Below are 19,120 nucleotides of genomic sequence, written 5' to 3'. Positions count from 1 at the left end.
TTTGAGTAAAAGTAAGAAAATAAAACCGTGAGTAAAAGTTATAGCCATATACATCATACTAGCTTTAACTGTCAATTTGATGTAAACCCAGATTCATCTGGAATAGGAGAAACTATTGTTATGAGATTGGCCTGCTGCAATGTCTGTGAGGCGTTTTCTTGATTAACAATTGACATATGAGGGGCCAGCCGACTCTAGGTGCCTCCATCGTTTACAGGTGGGTGGACAATAGAAGAAGGGGAGCTGAGCAAGTCAGAAAAAGTGCTCTTCCATAATTCTACCTCATTTTTTGGCCCCAAATTCCCGCTGTGAGGTAAGGTATTGACCTGGCTTCCCTTGATGACAATTTTACCCTACAAGCCAAATAAAGCCTTTATTGCCCAATTTGCTTTTTGGTTACAATTTTCTCAGAGCAAAAGAAAAACAAACTCATGCACAGTATAACTTATAGCATTATAGATCTTTAACAGAAATTTACATTGCCCAAATTGGAAAACAGCATTTTTGTTGACAAAATTCTCCTAGTGTTGTTGCCTAGTCTCAGTACAGAAGTTAAAAACTGGTATTCTAAGGCATTAGCAAAGCTCAATAACTATGCACTTTTGGAGCTTGAGAAAATATTTGCAATATAACCCTACTGATATATGAGTATCCTGAGTGTGTAGTCTTGTTTACTTATGAGTAAAAGGCCATGTTAAGAAGTGGGTCTGAATGAGCAGAAAAAAATGACGCAAATTTAGAGCAATGATAGTTGAGGAAGTTTGTTATAAGCAGTGTTTTCACCATGAAAAATGAAGTGTATGTATATGTGTATTTTTCTGTGTGAGTGAATGTAAACTGTGTGTGAGCACCATAGAGGATAGAAAATAGCATCAAATACCTTGGAATTGGAGTTACAAGTAGTTGTAAACTACATAATGTGGCTACAGAGAATTGACCTTGGATCCTGTGAAGAACAGAAAGTTCCCTAAAGAAAAAAAAAAGACATGGCTCTGAGCATCAGTTTATAGTAATGGTGCAACATGCAACATTCCAGGCAACTAACACCGGAGTACAGAAAACACTCTCAAATATTTGCCTGCTTTTCTAAAGCTGTGGAAATGCCTACTCATAGTGTATGCAATATAATGATTAATCTTAATTGTCAACTTGACATACTTTGGAAGTACCTGCTGAAGTAATCTAAAAAAGGGTTTGTGTAGATCAGCTTTACTTGTGGCTATGTCTATGGGGGTGTTGTCTTGATTATATTTATTTAATTGGGAAGACTCATACCATTTCCTAGACAGGGGACCCTTAACTGTGTCTGAGTAAGGAAATCTAGCTGAGTGCAAGTGTGGGAGTTTGAATGTAATTGTGTCCATAGGCACATAGGGAGTGGCATTATTAGGAAGCATGTCACTGTAGGGGGTAGACTTGGAGGTTTCATATATGCTTAAGCCATGTCCAGTATCCCAGTTCACTTCCTGTGGCCTGCAGATGAAGATGTAGGACTCTCAGCTTCTTCTTCAGCACAATGTTTGCCTTCATGCCACCATGTCCTGCCACCTTGATGATAATGGATTAAAACCTCTATAACTGTAAGCCAACTCATTAAATGTTTTCCTTTATAAGAGTTGCCGTGGTCATCGTGTCTCTCCACAGCAATAGAAACCATAGCTAAGATGGCAAGTGTACATGCAATAATTCATTCATCTGTACTTACTGATGATGATAATGTGAACAGTTCTCTCAAGCTCCTACAGGTATGGTTTTCCCACAACAATGGGTTGTATCTTGGTGCTATGAGTTAACCCCCGACCCTCCTCCTCCCCCTTGAGTTGCTTTGATTGGGAGATTTTGTAGCAGCAACAGAAACAAAACTGAGGCAGATTATTTGGTAATTGAACAAGATAATGTAAGACATTAAATATTTAGTACAATGAACGTTATATCAGTGTACTAGATGAAAATATTCTATCGAGGGCAAAAACACATCTTCTCAAATTTATAGCTGTTTTTGACTATGCAAAGACCTACAAATTATATTCTTTTGTGTCCTGCAAAACTTACACCCAAGTACTTCTGAGGAGTGCTTATTTTGCAAGAAAGAGTAAATTTAAAGGAAAGTCAATTTTCATTCCAAAGGGTGTGAAGCTTTTCTGCTGTCATTCACATGCCTAGAAACATCTATACCTGATACTCCAATTCGATTTCTCTTTCGGCAAGCTGGAAGGACAGTATTCTGCCCTCTGCTTCTGTGATAAAACACTGACCAAAATCGACTAGTAAAGGGAAGGGTTCATCTTAGTTCACAGGTTGTAGCCCATCATTGAGGAAACTAAAGCTGGAACTCAAAGGAAGCATCTGAAGCCAAAGCCACGCAGTATAGCTGCTTACTGGCTTGTTCCCCATCTTATGGCCAGGGAAAGGAAAAGTACAGGCTCAGGATCCCCAAGACCAAGTTCTCAGCACAGAGGAGATTATTTAGCCCCAGTGGGGACAGGGGTAGGGAATAAAAGGCAAAGACAGGAGATAGAGAACTAGGGATAAAGGAACAAGGGAGATGGGGAAGGGGCGTTTCCTGGGGCCAGGATGGGAAGACAAAGGACTGTCTCTGGATAGAGAGGAGACAATGGAACCCAAAGGCAAATGGTGGTTTATAAAGGTGAAGGGGAAACCCTGTATTAGGACAAGGTGTTTCATTTTAATTGGGAATGTTGATTAGGTAAGCCAAAGGGGGCTTTTGATTACTGAATTTTAGTACTTTGTTTTTTGAACCTTGGAAGTCAGCCTGAGGAGGAGGAAGTAGCCAAATAGGGGAATAGGGATGGGAGTGGGGATTCATAAGAAGGGACCTGCCAGAGCTGGTCAGAGTCCCTTCAACCAGGCACCTTTCTTACAAGGTACAGGCTCACCTGCCCAGTGGTCGGTCCGCCCACAGTGGGCTGTGTCCTTCTATGTTAACAACCAGGAAAAAATGCCCCGCATGTCCACAGGCCAATTTAACCAAAGCAATCTCCCCACTGAGTCTCCCTCCAATAACTCTGGGCTTTGCCGAGTTGACAGTCCAAGCTGACTATGAGAGACTGAGAACAGACCCTGAATATCTAGATATTTCTTAAACCTTCTGAAGCAGCTATTGCATCTAGTTTTCATCTAATATTTTGTTTTCCATCTTGTTTGCTCTCTATTTCTCAGAAAACCTGGTCTTTATTTAACAATCTGGGTAGCCACTTCCCTTTGAAATGGATAATTTTTTCTGGCATATTGATTTTGGCACAAGAAAAAGAAGTCTGAAAATTCTTCCAGATTTAATTATTTAGTGATCATTTGAATTGGACAGTTCTGAAAGAGAACACTACATAGAGTACTCTCTCTCTCTCTCTGTCTCTCTCTCTGTCTCTCTGTCTCTCTCTCTCTCTCTCTCTCTCTCTCTCACACACACACACACACACTATATTGTTGTGAGACACTTCATGCCTGTATGTCATAGAAGATACACTTTAAACCACCTGGAGAGGCATGATTATATGAAAATGAATTTCTATGACTATTAAAGAATTTTGTTTAAACTATGTTTAGGCTTATATTCATACAGAGTTCTCATACCTCGTAGTTATCTTTTTTGGCATAATTAAACAGCAATACTACAAGGAAAACATTTTCAGATTTCGTTAAATTTTACACAATGCCTGGTTTGAGGTCCGAAGTCACAGGACACCAAGTTCCACTCAGTTATTTACTCTTTCCTGTCTCTGTTGGCTACTTTCATCCTTGTTTTTCATGATTCTGAGAATTTTGACGATCCCAGCACAAATGGTTTGAAAGAAACTCTTTCAATTACTGTTTTGATGATTTTGATTTATTTCATAATTTCCCTGAGATATGTGGTTTTGGAAGAAAGGCCACAAGCATGAAATGGTTTGTCCTTAATATATTAACTGCATTTATGCTGTCGATATGCCTGGCACTACTGATCGTAAGCACCTGAACTTGATAGTGTTTCTTCAAATTCTCCCCTATGAAATTACAGTATTTCCATGCCATGCTGTCTGTACGGCTGTCACTGTACATGGCTCACACTGAAGGGACTGGGGAATTGAGCTTCTCCTCTCCCAAGAAACTTTGAACATGCACATTTTTCTTTCTTTTTTTAAACTGCCTTTTCTAGAATCTCATGGAAAATTATACAGCATGCACTGTTTTCAGACTGGGTTCTTTCACTTAGCACTATACACTTCATCTTTATCCATGGAGTCAAATTGTGTCTACTTTGACTATAGCTGTCCATATACTTTTTATTCTTCTATCATTATTTTTTTAAAGATTTATTTTTTATGTATGCAGCGTTCCAACTGAAGGCCAGAAGACAGTGCCAGATCTCATTACAGACGGATTTGAGTCACAATGTGGTTGCTGGGAATTGAACTCAGGACCTCTGGAAGAACAGCTGGGTGCTCTTAACCTCTGAACCATCACTCCAGCCCCATTTCTACCATTATTAATTCATTTTTCTCTCTTGGACTTTTCCAAAAATAATCTTCCTCATCTGAAATCTGAATCTTTCAATTATTCTATTTATTGTATTGTTGTAAAGGAACCCTATCAACATAGTGGTAACTGGGCCAAGTCAACTATACGTTTAAAATGAAATTTTAAATACTTAGTGTAACTTTGGCTATTACCAGTGACCTTTACATGAGTTCCTTATCTCACTCATACCCTTAGGTGAACTAGGAAATGTAGAGACCATCATGGGGAGAAATGTCTTCCTCCTATGTGAGATATAGGTCTGTCAAAGTCTCTCCTAACATTATGGCTTTTAATTTGATGAAGAATACACAGAGATTATTTAAAATATTTTTCCTCCTCCATGACCCCATTTGAACTATGAATGTTTCTGGTTTACCAAGATAATTTGGTGTAGTTCATAGAAGTAAATCAACAAATGAGAGAGAACAGTCATTAGGTGTCATCTGCCCTCAGGAGTTTCTTGCTCTGATAGGATTTTATATGTAGCCATCAGCAGTTCGTCAGAATTATTCAATTCCTTCCTGTGTATGGCTTCAACAACTTCTACTCCAGATAATTTGAACATAGCTATGGCATTCTATTAGCTTATCTATTTCATAGTTTAAGGAGCAAGCTTGCTGTTTGGTTTCAATTATCTGATTGGCAAGGCAACAGCATCCAACCTGACTGTCCTTTGCCATCATTAGAGCTGTAAAGAAATACTATAGGTAATTTTCTTTATGGTATTGATGTTCTATGGTGATATGTTTTAAACCTTTTAATTTATATAATTTTAGAAGGTACCCTCCTGGTTAATAAATTTTGATATTTATATTTACTTCTACCAAACCAATTCTCTAACATCCAAAATGATCATATGTAAATTTAATGGTTAGAATTCAATATTCCAGGTGAACCTGACCCTAAAATTGTTATAGAAATCTATGAATCAGCCTTCTTGACACATTCAGTTATTTCTACTGTTATTGTATTAGGAGTCTATTCAGACACTAATACTATTGAAAATTTTTGTTGCTCCTATATGCTAGAGAGACAGACACGCTTGGAAAATATTTTAAAATCCAACTTATATACATATGTGAGTACAATATATGCTACTATATGCACATAGTTTATTCTTGTGACTATTTTGAGTTGTACTTGATATATACCTTAGATGTATTGCATGTTTAGTAAAGTTTTAAAAATATACAAAAGATTTATATAGAAAATATTTTAGTCTCCTTTACTGAGAATACAATTGAAGGTGTCATCTCTTAACATTCAGGCATGAATCATTCTAACGAGGAATATGCCCCATGACAAGTTTAGATAACAGATATTTAGTGTCTGTGAGGGTAATAGAAATTGGTTGTTAGATCCACCTTGTGATCTGATCTATGTCAAAATACCCTCCAGGTCTCACTTCCACCCACACTCAGGACAGAGAGCAGAGGTGAGCACTGGAGCCCCCACTTAGACCCGAATTCCTCCTACTTGCCCTCTCTCAGATCCCCTGGCTTGGGGACTGCAGCCAGGTCGACTCATCCCTGGAGGGACGACCAAGCAACCAGGAGCCTAAGAAAGAGAGCTGGTCCACTTCCACCCAGACTCAGGGCAGAGGGAAGAAGAGAGAGAGAGCAGAGGCCAGAGAGTATTGGATTTGCTTGCACCCACTGAAAGGGAACTCTGGTCACCTAACCAGCGGGAGAGGAAGAGACTCTTTCTACACCCACTGGAAGAAGTGATGGGGAGAGGCAATATAAGAACACACTAAGCAAGAGAAAAACAAATATGACACCACTAGAGTCTTGATATTCTACACCAGTAGCACCCCAATGCAGATGAAGCAAAAGGGAATGATCTTAAAAACACCTTCATGAAAATGATAGAGGTTCTCAAAGAGGATGTGAGAAAATCCCTTAAAGAAATGGAAGAAAAAACAAACCAAAAAAATGCAAAAAATAGAAAAAAAGCAACAAAAAATCGAACAAATACAAGAAAGGGAGGAAAACCCAAAGCAAAAATTACAAGGAACAATTAAAACAGTACAAGGATTGAAAGCTTACATGGAAACACTAAAATACATAGTCTGTGTGAAGCAAGCTATTTAAAATTAAAAGAAAAAAGAACAAAAAATACAGTTTGAAGGAATGATGGAAACAGAAAAACAGGGGAAATGGCCAGATATTACAGATACAAACATAAGCAACAGAATAAAAGAGATGGAAAAGAGAATTTCATGTGTTGAAGACACACAAGGAGAAATAGATTAATCAATCAAAGAAAATCTTTAGCCTAACAAATCCCTACCACAAAATATCCAGGAAATATGAGACACTGTGAAAAGACCAAACCTAAGAATAATATGCATAGAAGAAGGTGAAGAAAACCAACTCAAAGGGACAGAAAACATATTCAACAAGATAATAGAAGAAAACATTCCCAACCTAAAGAAAGACACACCAATGAAGGTACAAGAAGATTACAGAACACCAAGTAGAGTGGACCACACAAAAAAGTACCCTCAACATATAATAATCAAGATCCAATATATACATAGTAAAGAAAGAAAACTTAGAGCAGCAAAGGAAACAGGTCAAATAACATATAAAGGCAAACCTATAAGAATTACACCTGATGTCTCCATGGATACTCTGAAAGCCAGAAGGTCCTGGATAGATATTCTGTGAACATGAAGAGATCATGGATGCCAGCCCAGACTACTATACCCAGCAAAGCTTTCAATCATTATAGATGTAGAAAAGAAGGTATTCCATGACAAAACCACATTTAAAAAATACATACCGACTAACCCAGCTGTACAGAAAGTTCTGGAAGGAAAACAAAAGTCCAAGGAAGTTAACTACAACCAGAAAAACATAGGCAATAGATAACCCACTTTACCAACAGCCAAAAGAGAAATGGGGTGGAAATCCACATACAATTTCACCAAGAACAACCATTCCAAAACAAATGAGATCGAGCAATAAAAGGTCATTAACATCCCTCAATATTAATGGTCTTAACTCACCCATAAAAAGGCACAGGCTAACAGAATAGATTTGAAGACAGAACCCATCCTTCTGCTGCGTAAAAGAAACACAACTCAGCTTCAAAGACAGAGGTTACCTCAGAGTTAAAGGCTGGGAAAAGATTTTTCTATGAAATGGTCACAAGAAACAAGCTGGAGTAGCAATCCTAATATCTAACAAACTAGATTTTAAACTGAAAGTAATCAAAAGACATGAAGGAGGTCATTTCATATTCATCACAAGAAGAATCCACCAAGATAAAGTCTCGATTCTGAACATCTATGCCCCAAATACAAAGACATCCACATTCGTAAAAGAAACATTACTAAAACCCAAACCACACATAAGACATCACACATTTACAGTGGGAGACTTCAACACCCTACTGTCACCACTAGTCAGGACTACCAGACAGAAACTTAACAAAAAAAAAAAACAAACAAAGGAATTTATAGAAGCTATGACCCAATTGGGTTTAACAGATATCTATAGAACATTTCATCCAAACACAAAATAATATACCTTCTTCTCAGCGCCACATGGAACCTTCTCAAAAAATGACCACACACATGGCAACATAGCAAACCTCGACTGGTACAAAAAATTCGTAATAACTCCATGTATCTTATCAGACCACCATGCTTTAAAATTAGAGTTCAACAACAACACAAATTGAAGAAACCCTACAAACTCATGGAAATTGAATAATGCCCAATTATACCACTCCTGGGAAGTAAAACAAAAAATAGAAATTAAAGACTTCCTAGAATTCAATGAGAATGAAGACACAACATACCCAAACTGATGGGACACTTTAGTGCTAAGAGGAAAGTTCATAGCACTAAGTGCCCACATGAAGAAACTGGAGAATAGATACACTAGAGAATTAACAGCACAAGTGAAAGCTCTAGAACAAAAAGAAGCAAACTCACCCAGGAGGAGGAGACACGAGGAAATAATCAAACTTAGGGCTGAAATCAAACTAGGAAAACAATAAAAAGAATAAATGTAACAAACAGTTGGTTCTTTGAGAAAATCAACAAGATAGACAAACCTTTATCCAAACTCATCAAATGGCAGAATGTGAACACGCAAACTAACAAAATCAGAAATGAGAAGGGGGACATAACAACGGACAGTGAGAAAATCCAGAGAATCATCAGGCCATACTTTGAAAACCTGTATTCCAAAAATTTGAAATTTTAAAGGAAATGGACAAGTTTCTGGATAGATATCACCTGACAATTAAATCGAGAACAGATAAGTTATTTAAATAGACTTATAACACCTAAAGAAATAGAAGCAGTCATCAAAAGTCTTCCAACCAAAAAAAGCCAAGGGCCAGATGGCTTCAGTGCAAAATATTACCTGAAATTCAAAGAACAGCCTATACCAATTCTCCTCAAAGTATTCCATGCAAAAAGCAGAAGGGTCTTTTCCAAATGTTTTAATAACATTGATATCCAAGCCACACAAAGACACAACTAAGAAAGAGAACTTCAAACCAATTTCCCTCATGAACACTGATGCAAAAATACTCAATAAAATACTGGCAAATCAGATCCAAGAACATATCAGAAAACTTATCCACCATGATCAAGTAGGCTTCATTCCAGGGATGCAGGGATGGTTCAACATCGAAAATCTGTCAATTTAATCCACCATGTAAACAAACTGAGAAAAAATTCACATGATCTTCTCACTATATCCTGAAAAAGTCTTTGACAAAATCCAACACCCATTCATGATAAAGGTCTTGGAGAGATCTAGGATAACAGGAACATACCTAGACATAATGAAAGCTATATACAGCACACCAACAGCCAATATCAAACTGAATGGAGAGAAACTCAAGGCAATTCCTCTAAAATCAGGAACTAGACAAGGCTGTCCTGTCTCCCCATAACTCTTCAATATTGTACTTGAAGTTCTAGATAGAGCAATAAGAAAACAAAAGGAGATCAAGGAGATACAAATTGGAAAGAAAGAGGTCAAACTTTCACTATTTGCAGATGATATGATAGTTTACATAATTAACCCAAAAACTCTACCAGGGAACTCTTACAGCTGATTAACACCTTCAGAAACTGGCAGGCTACAAGATCAACTCAAGAAAATCGGTAGCCCTATCGTATATAGACAATAAGACGGCTGAGAAAGAAATCAGGGAAACATCACCCTTTACAATTGCCACACACAACATATAATACTTGAGGTAACACTAATCAAACAAGTGAAAGACCTGTATCACAAGAACTTAGAGTCTTTAAAGAAAGAAATTAAAGAAGCCCTCAGAAAATGGAAAGATCTCCCATGCTCTCGGATAGGTAGGATCAATGTGGTAAAAATGGCAATCCTTTCAAGAGCAATCTATAGACTCAATGCAATCCCCATCATAATCACAGTACAATTCTTCACAGGCCTTGAAAGAACAATTCTCAACTCTATATGTAAAAACAAAAACCCCAGGATAGCCAAGACAACCCTTCTCAACAAAGCAATATCTGGAGGCATCACCTTTCCTGACTTCAAGCTCTATCATAGAGCTATAGTTCTGAAAACAGCATTGTATTGGCACAAAAATAGACAGGTAGACCAATGGAATCGAAATGAAAACCCTGAGATTAATCTACAAACCTATGAACAGCTGATTTTCGACAAAGAAGCTAACATTATACAATGGAAAAAAGATAGCATCTTCAAAAAATTGTGCTGGCATAACTGGATATTGGCATGTAGAAGACTGCAGATAGATCCATGTGTATTGCCATGCACAAAACTTAAGTTCAAATAGATGAAAGACCTCAACATAAATCCATCCACACTTAACCTGTTAGAAGAGAAAGTGGGATGTACCTGTGAACAAATTGGTATGGTATGTTCCTGAACGTAACACCAGTAGCACAAACACTGAAATCAACAATTAATAAATGGGACCTCCTGAAACTGAGTAGCTTTTGTAAGGCAAAGGACAAGGTCCACAAGACAAAAAGGCAACCCACAGACTCGGAAAAGATATACACTAATCCCACATTTGACAGAGGGCTGATATCCAAAATTTACAAAGAACTCAAGAAGCTAATCGTCAAAACACTAAAGGACCCAATTAAAAAGTGGGGGACTGAACTAAATAGAGAATTCTCAATAGAGGAATCTAAAATGGCTGAGAGACAGTTAAGAAAATGCTCAACATCCTTAGACATTAGGGAAATGCAAATCAAAACAATCCTGAGATATTTTACTTCTGTCAGAATGGCTAAAATGAAGAACACTAATGGCAGATTATTCTTGAGAGGATGGGGAGAAGGGGGAACACTTGTTCATTACTGGTGGGAGTGCAAACTTGTACAGCCACTTTGGAAATCAGTATGTAGATTCCTCAAAAAAATGGGAATCCGTCTACCACCAGACCCAGAAATTCAACTCTTAACCATATAGCCAAAAGATGCCCATTCATACAACAAGGATGTCTGTTCTACTATGTTCATAGCAGCATTATTTGTAATAGATAGATCCTGGAATCATCCTAGATGCCCCACAACTGAAGAGTGGATAGAGAAAATGTGGTACAATTATACAATGGAGTACTACTCAGAGGAAAAAAAAACAACGGAATCTTGAAATTTCAGGCAATTGGACAGTACTAGAAGAAACCATCCTGAGTGAGGTAACCCAGTCACAAAAAGACAAACATGGTATGTACTCACTCATATATGGATTCTAGACATGGATTAGAGGAGTGTCAGCCTACAATCCCAGGGTCAGTGAGTCTGGGAAACAGGGAGTTTCCCAAGAGATATGCATGATACCCCAGAGAGTATAATGAGGCAAGATCTCCTGAGCAGATTGGGAACATTGGGGGAGGGGAGAGAGAACCAGGAAAAAGAGAGAGAGATAAGAGGAAGGTAGAAGAAGACATGGAGTAGCAGAAAGGTTGAGTCAGGGTAAGAATAGAGGAGACCAAGGTGAGAGATACCATAATAGTTGGAGTCATTATAGCTTTGATGAGAGAGCTGACACTAGTGAGATTTCCAGAGACCTACAAGGATAACACCACCTGGAAAACTAAGTAATAGTGGAGAGACTAAAATTAATAGCTCCTACTTGATGATAAGTTTGATGACTACCTTATATGACATCCTAGAACCTTCATCCAGTGACTGATGGAAGCAAAGACAGCTAATCACTGATCTGACCTCCTGGAATCCAGTGACAGAGATGGAGGAGTAATGAGCAAAGGGGCCATTTTGAAACCCACAAAGACATCTGACTGGACAAGGGGGAAGGTCTTGAACCTCAGACTGATGGGTGAGAGGCCAACAGGGCACTGATCCAGACTCCATGAATGTAGTGTCAGTGTGGAGGCCTCAGAAATCCCTGGGGCCTTGGGTAATAGATTAGTGGTCACCATGGCATACAAATGAACTTTGGGAGCCCATTCCACATGGAGAAGTGATCTCTCAGCCTGGACACATGGGGAAGGGTCTAGGTCCTGCCCTGGATGAAATGACAGACTCTGGAGACCACCCAAGTAGGGCCTCACCCTCCCTGGGGAATGATGTGGGGATTGGGGGGAGGGGCTGGAGGACTGGTGGAGGGACAAATGAGAGGGGAGCTGGGATTGACATTTGAATCATGCATATTTCTAATTTAAAAACATGAAAAATACCCTCCAGGTTTATCAAACATAAAACAATTCTTTAGTACCACTTATCAAAGATAGTGTCACAACAGGCAGATAAATATATTTCCTCACTAATGTTTGAAAACTGGCCAATTTGTTCTGCATGTATGGCTAATGTATCACAAAATGCTTTAAAGATTTCATGTGAAGCCAGCAAGCAGCCATGGAAGGAAGCCAGACATTATTTCCACATTATGAATATACCTTTCTGCCTTTGAAACCAAAGACTGACATTGTAAAATATTTTACAGTATTGTCTAAGCTTTTCTTCAAAAGTAGGGTCTTTTGCAATATTTGAGATACTGAGATTCGAAGCAGGACAGTTCACTTGCTGTAATAGTTATCCAGGATATTCCCCATGGTTTTGATGTTCCCTTTTTAGGCAAGAATACCTCCTATGGATCCACTAGAATTACTACAGTACCCTAAACATGAACAGTTTGTTATTTTAGCCAGGTATGGTGGTGCATACCATTGATCTCAGTACTTGGTGAGTTCAAAGTCAGCCTGGGCTAATGATGGAGTACCTGGACAGCCAGGATTACATAGAGACACCCTATCTCTAAAAAGTTTGTTCTTTTAACAGTTTTTGAACTACTAAATACATTATTTTAAGCAATTTATAATATAGTGCAGTAGAGTAATAAAAGTTATTACTCTAGTCTAACTGAAATGTTGGCATTCTTAATCAGTATCTATTTATAATTTAAGGTTCTCAGTAAAAATAATCAACAAAGTGATTGATACATTAATTAGCCTGATGAAATTGTTGTATAAAATAACCATAAGCAAAAATATCAAACATTACCACATACCCACATTAATACAAAACCTATCAATTGAAAATTAAAGATAAATGTAGTCTACTAGCCATTTATATTTGATGCTCCTAATTAGATTAATTGTATTTTTGTCTAAAAGGCTTAACAAAGTCACAGCCTGTTACAAAGCCTTTCTATTACTAGTTTACATAATGACCTTCTCCAGTATTTACAATGTATGTTTCTTTTGGGGGATAGTTGATCACACTGTGAACCCTGAGTTTGCATTTGCATTGATTAAATAAAATTACCATTGTTCAGGAGGCTGACTTAGTAATTAGTTGACAGAAAGTAATCATAGAGCATTAGAGGGCATTGAGAGAGAGAGAGAGAGACAGACAGACAGACAGAAAGAGTACTCTATGCAGTGTTCTCTTTCAGAGCTGTCCAATTCAAATGATCATGTGTTGAAAGGTCATAAGTTAGTGGCAAGTTAAATCATATTAATATCATATTAATAGTATAAGCTTTCTGAAAATTGGATGATAGAGACTACCCAGCAATCTGGTTTGTGTAAAAGTACCCTCATGGATTATCAATGGTGTTATACCATATATATATATATATATATATATATATATATATATATATATATTTGTTTGTGGATTTTGTTTAGAATATGTGACCTACAAACATAAAAGATGAAATACACTATTCTATGCATGCTCTAGTATATTGATTGGTGTATTTTTATAGATACAATTAAAGAATAGCACTTAGGGAGACAAGAACGTTCATATCCCAGTGAAAGAAGAGTAGTACTATGAAAATACTAGATTATTATAAGTTGAAGGTAGGGAAAAGGACACAGCAAAAGTTTGCATTTTACTTAATTGTTTGGAAACAGTGAAGTGAAAGTTGGCAAGCTAAGACACCAGTTGGAGTAGATTGAAAACTCATACAAATCATTTCAATGGATGTTTCTTTTGACTCTCTATGCTATCTTTAAATAAGCAGGATTTTGACCTTATGCCAAAATAAATCATTTGTTTGACATTGGTCAGTGGTGACTTCTGAGTGGTTACAATTCATATGTCAATGCATATTTGACTTGTTTTGATCTCTTTCATGTGAATGGGTGACAGGATTTAGACAGAAGGGACACATCGCAGGTGGTCGAGCTAAGTTTGACCATAATGCCAAAGCTGGAGAGACGGAAGTTTGACCATAATGCCAAAGCTGGAGAGACGGCTGTAGAGTGAAGAGCACATCTTGTTCTTGTAGAGGACAGGAGTTCATAGTTCAGTGTTGAGCGCATGAGTTAGGTGAATCCCAACCACCTCTAATTTCAATCCACCTCTAACACCCAAATCTACACAAATTAACAATTAAAAAGAGAAACATTTAAATTGAAAAAATGCCTTAAAATCACAGGCAAGAGATTGTTTTTTATCAAAGACTTCCTAACTGACAGATGCTGTTTCAATTTCTGAGAATGACGCTAAATGGACTGTTAGAATTCAATAGTGTGAATGTCCTCTCTAATTACTCCTCTTATTTCTAGGCAAGGTTTTTGGACTTGAATGGTCATGTTATATTATATGTTGGTGGTCTAATTTTGTAAAAGTAATTTGATTATTCTAATTTTTTACAAGTCACTTGGTTTTGAGTGAGACTTACTTAATCACATGAAAATCATAAACGCAGGGGAGTATCCAGGTGACCACAAAGATACACAAAAGACAGTCTTGAGTACATTAGTACAGAGCTATTGCTAAGATACTCAGTGGTATTACCACAAGGAACTAAATTCTCTCAATATTAACAACACTTCAACCAACATAGAGTTCCAGAACGAATTGCTGTAAGGTGGTTACACCTTGCTTTTGACTTGTGAGACCGAACAGGGATTACAGCTAAGTCTTGACTTGTCTCCTCCTGTTATACAGAAACTGCACCATGTGTAGCAATTATTATCATATGCTCTTAAGTGTGTGCTCATTTTCTATGCAGCAATAGAAAATTGATGCATTTGGGAACCTATTGTCTGGTACAGCTAGTATCACTCAAGGAGTCATTATGTTTTTATTTTTTACTTTTTTGTTTTTTTCAACACAAGGTTTCTCTGTGTAGCTTTGTAGACTAGGATGGCCTCGAACTCACAGAGATCTGCCTGCCTCTGCCTCCAGAATGGTGTGATTAAAGGCATGTGCCACCACTGTCCAGGTTGTAAATCTTCTAAACTATGGGAAATTTATCTACTTTCAGTAATAGGCAATCAGGCTAGAAAAATTTACCTTCTTCTGATAAAGCATTACCTATAATCCTCTTTAATTTTATGATTTATCCTTCTTTTCAGAAAATTTATAGAAACTATATATAGCAGATAAAGCATGCCAGTCAGTGTGGGCTATAGATTAAAGTAATTCAAACAAAGATCATCTTATTGTGTAATTGAATATATGGAAGTTGAAGGTGCTTGGGATCCTGGTTGATGTTTCTGTTAAAAAAATCAGTGTCTCAATAAAACTTAGGGTCAGTTATGAGCATCATCTATTTTTCCATGAGATAGAAAGCAAATAACTCTTTTAGCTAAAAGACACCAAAAGAATCAGGAAAAATGTATAGCTCAAAATTGTGAATTGACCTTATACACTAAAGATAAAATATATTTACAACTACAGAGAAGCAGTTGAGCTAGATCTAGATACTTGAAATTTGAACAAATTATTTGACCATCTTTTAATTTTTTATGACACAGTTTGAAGTTAATAACTTAATCCCATGTAATATTGCAAAGTTACTATGACATATCCCCAGAAGAAAGGTAATTTCTTTTACCTGTGATTTGTGCTAACAGTACAGGTGTGTGCGTGTTAAATTACTTATGGCCTGCTTATGATGAAAGGTGTTCTCCAAGATGTCCAGGAACAGGCCAGAAGGTGAGTTTCTATTTTACACTGGACCCTTACAGCTTCCCATGTACTTAAATAGATGTGATGTCATAAAAGAGGAAAGAATGTTCCATAAGTAAAGGTCCGAAGATGGCTGTCATGGGTCACCAGAAATAATAAATATTTTACCATTACAGTTCCCTGTAGTATTAAAGCTTTGGATCTCATGATAAAGTTGGCTAAAAGTAATGGTGACTAGAAAAGATACCACCAAAATTCTTTAAGCTATTTTTTCTATGTAAACAAATCTATCCTTACAATTTAAGGTAAATATTAGGTATTTAACTGTTCATTACAGAAACTTCATGATCTCTTCTTTAGTTTGCATTTATTTATTAATTACAACAGTGTAAGTATTTTTCCAACACCCATTCATCTTAATGTGGAAAAATTATACTTATAAAGGGTTGTGCTGATTAATCAGATGAAAACATTATCTTTGCAGCAACAATATACCCTGAAACCTATTCTCCTTTGTCAAAAGACATTTTCAGATATTCAGCAGGGAGTTGATCTGCTAATTGGAACATTTCTTTGAAAGATTCTTGTATCAAAAGGAATTAAAAACATCCTTAGGCTGGATCAAGCAATAAAATTATAGGATCTGTTTTTTACTTCCCATAAAAACTTGTTCTCAAATATTTGTAAGAGAAACAGGACAGAAACAATGAAAAGAAAGACAGTAGTGTCTTAGTGATGAGACAGGCTAGGCTTCCATCAAGGACAGAGATTTTCAAATATTAACACGTAGTTACAAGAAACCAAGATGAAAGCAAGCAAACAAATAACATTCAGAATTTGGGAACTCAACAAAAAAGCAGTTGGACCTTAGTCTGTCCAAGAGACACTTGTGCTTGATGCAAAATGGAGGTCTAAATAGTCTGCTGTCTCTTCAGCCATCTGTAAGAGGAAGCATTCATCAGATCTTATTTGGATGTAAGAAAAGACTGACAAACCAAAATGCTTACAAAAGAAATCTCAGCCACTTCCTTGCCAACATTAGCACTATCATGGAAAAGGAAAAACAAAATTTGGATGTTTAACAACATCTCAGTTAAAACATGAAAAAGCATTGAAGAAAACTAAGTGAGTCTCAAGAATTCACGATTGATTTGAATACTTGGCATAATTCTGGGGTAACGTTCCACCATTATAACAAATGCTTGAGATAGCTGTCTTAAAAGCAAGATATTTATTTTGATTCTGAGTTTTAAAGTTTCAGGTCATAACCAGATGTTTCTGTTGCTCCTAGGCTGGTGATAAGGCCACACAGCAGGCAGGAAGCAAGGGTGGCACAAATCCAATCACCTTAAGGCCAGGATTGGAAATGACAAAGAGTCACAATCATCTCAAGGAGACTCCCTCTAACAAATTAAACCCCATCACACCCTACCTCTTATGGTTTCTATCACTTCCAGAAAGTGCAAGGATTATCCCTTAGCATACAGACTTTTGTCAGAGTCGTTCTAAATCCAAACTACAGGAAGGATTTTTTTAAAAAAAAATCATTCTATAATCAATTCTAGTTTTTCAAAAGTGCTTGTATGAAGAATGACACTGACATTTTAAAAGGATAAAACTAAATCTATACATTGTTTTAAATAGTATGAAAATGTGTTACCTGAATCAAATATATTAACCTATGAATACAGAACTTAAAAATAATTCTAAAATAACTCTAGCTAAAAGTGCTGGAGTCTAGGAAAGATAGCACCAAAAGGTGGGATACTGTGACAAGTTACTCCAAGTATAGTGGTATTCAAAATAGGAATTTATTGTCTCCTATTTCTAGATCAATCTGGATACAATGATTGACAGAAACTTATCCATCATCAGGACTCCTTGGAAGAGTTGTGCCTTTCCTTGCCCAGTTTCTATAGATTGTCCTTATTTCTTGTCCTACAACTGTGTCTTTCTTTTCTGTAGAACATACAGTGCAATCTCCATATCACAACACCTTTAACTATATCTTCAGAAGGCTGTTTCCATGGAAGGCAACATTCATTATTCCAATGATTAGAATATAGATATATTTTTGCACGATTACCATTTAACCCACTAGGATGGGAGACATAAATCAATCAAAAGTCTATATTAATCATATTTTAGAAATGAAGAATTAGTTACAGTCTTCTTGCTTCCAGAATTACAAGATAATAAATTTGTGTTTCAAAATCATGTTGTAATGTGTTTCATCATAAATAGGGACCTAGTTCAATAATGTACTTCATTTTGAAACTATATTTATGGAAAACATCTTACAAATCATATAATATGAAAATGCTGTTTCTAAAGTTTTATACCAATCTCTTTCCATTCATATCCATAAGTATAATCAGTAAAGAAAACCAAATTGGTGAAATAGTCTTTCTCCAGGAAAAGTACAATGCCAAGCTGTCAGCCCTGAAACAATACAAGTAACTTTAAATGGATTGAGCAGGTTGTCTTTATATAATTAGGAATATGTTTCTCTCTCTCTCTCTCTCTCTCTCTCTCTCTCTCTATATATATATATATATATATATATATATTTAGCGTCTTGATTAAATTAGTAAACATACACATTTTCTAATCAAATGAAAGCATAAAAACATTACATTAGAAACACTTATCAAATATACAAATTTAAAATCATAAAATTATTCCCTTCCAGCAAGGTGTCTGAACAGAGATGGCTGCTGGAGTTAGCCTCATACACAAAATAACACCAACATAAAAATGAACTACTCATCTTCAGCTAGCTCATTTGAGGGAGAACAAACATGTGACAGACACACTAACTTATATGGAACAGCAAATAAAGGAGGTAATAAACTCATCCATTTTGCGACTTCATATTTCTAGCTTGCAACAGCTTTGAAACAGGAACCTGTTTTGATTCCTACATCCTCAGTAGCATCATAGATTCCTATGGCATTCACAGGGACAAGCCCCAGCCAGGGTGATGCCGAGGAGTCAAATGACACTATATTACTTCTGAAAACTACTCAGCACACACTGCACCTCCCTCCATTCATGTCGCTCCCAAACAGCACCACCTTGAGAGCACTGTGGTCACATGCATGCTGAAATTCCCAAGTTAGCCTGAGAAACTGTTATATAATGTAATTTGTGTTCCAGGAAAAAAAAAACATTAGCAATCCTTAGAACTAAGGGCATCACATTTTCTAAACTCAAATATGCCGTGATTGC

The 19,120-nt window shown here is 36.8% G+C and overlaps 1 protein-coding gene across 3 annotated transcripts in view; it reads right to left on the bottom strand.

Annotated features, from left to right (window-relative positions):
• LOC101844738 (disintegrin and metalloproteinase domain-containing protein 29) overlaps positions 1-15,941 on the bottom strand; it is a 30,263-nt gene extending 14,322 nt beyond the window's left edge. For 2 of the 3 annotated variants that reach the window (XM_005075206.3, XM_040742297.1), the window contains exon 1: positions 15,816-15,941. The gene's annotated coding sequence lies outside the window, so the exon portion shown is untranslated. Of the gene's footprint in view, positions 1-880; positions 968-15,815 lie in introns of all 3 variants that reach the window. The other variant, XM_040742296.1, reaches the window with a different exon arrangement.
• Between the last annotated feature and the right edge of the window lie 3,179 nt (positions 15,942-19,120).

The sequence above is a fragment of the Mesocricetus auratus genome, unplaced genomic scaffold, assembly GCF_017639785.1.
Source record: "Mesocricetus auratus isolate SY011 unplaced genomic scaffold, BCM_Maur_2.0 Super-Scaffold_6731, whole genome shotgun sequence".
NCBI lineage: Eukaryota > Metazoa > Chordata > Mammalia > Rodentia > Cricetidae > Mesocricetus > Mesocricetus auratus.
Note: the sequence above shows the minus strand (reverse complement) of the source record. Positions and strands in the feature narration are given on the sequence as shown.